Raw genomic sequence first — 337 nt, 5'->3', positions numbered from 1 at the left:
CTATATATTCATTCATTTTATTCAGTTGAACTAAAGCCCTTAGTATGTAAAAGGAAAACGTATATTAAATGTTTCTGTTTATGAAACGTTTTCTTCTTTTACTGATAAGAATACTTTTTCTTCTTCTTGTAATGATGTGATTTTTTTTCTTGCTATGATAAGAATAATTTTTTCTTCTTTTTGTACTGATAAAAATACGTTTTTTCTTCTTGTATTGATAAGAATATTTTGTTTTTCTTCTTGTACTGATAAGAATACATTTCTCCTTTCTCATAAGAATGTATCTCAAAATCCAACGGCCTTTTTCCTCTCGGAGATCTTGAATATTTCACGCGGT

The sequence above is a fragment of the Penaeus monodon genome, chromosome 32 (genome assembly GCF_015228065.2).
Source record: "Penaeus monodon isolate SGIC_2016 chromosome 32, NSTDA_Pmon_1, whole genome shotgun sequence".
Taxonomy (NCBI): domain Eukaryota; kingdom Metazoa; phylum Arthropoda; class Malacostraca; order Decapoda; family Penaeidae; genus Penaeus; species Penaeus monodon.
This window is presented reverse-complemented; position numbering follows the sequence as displayed.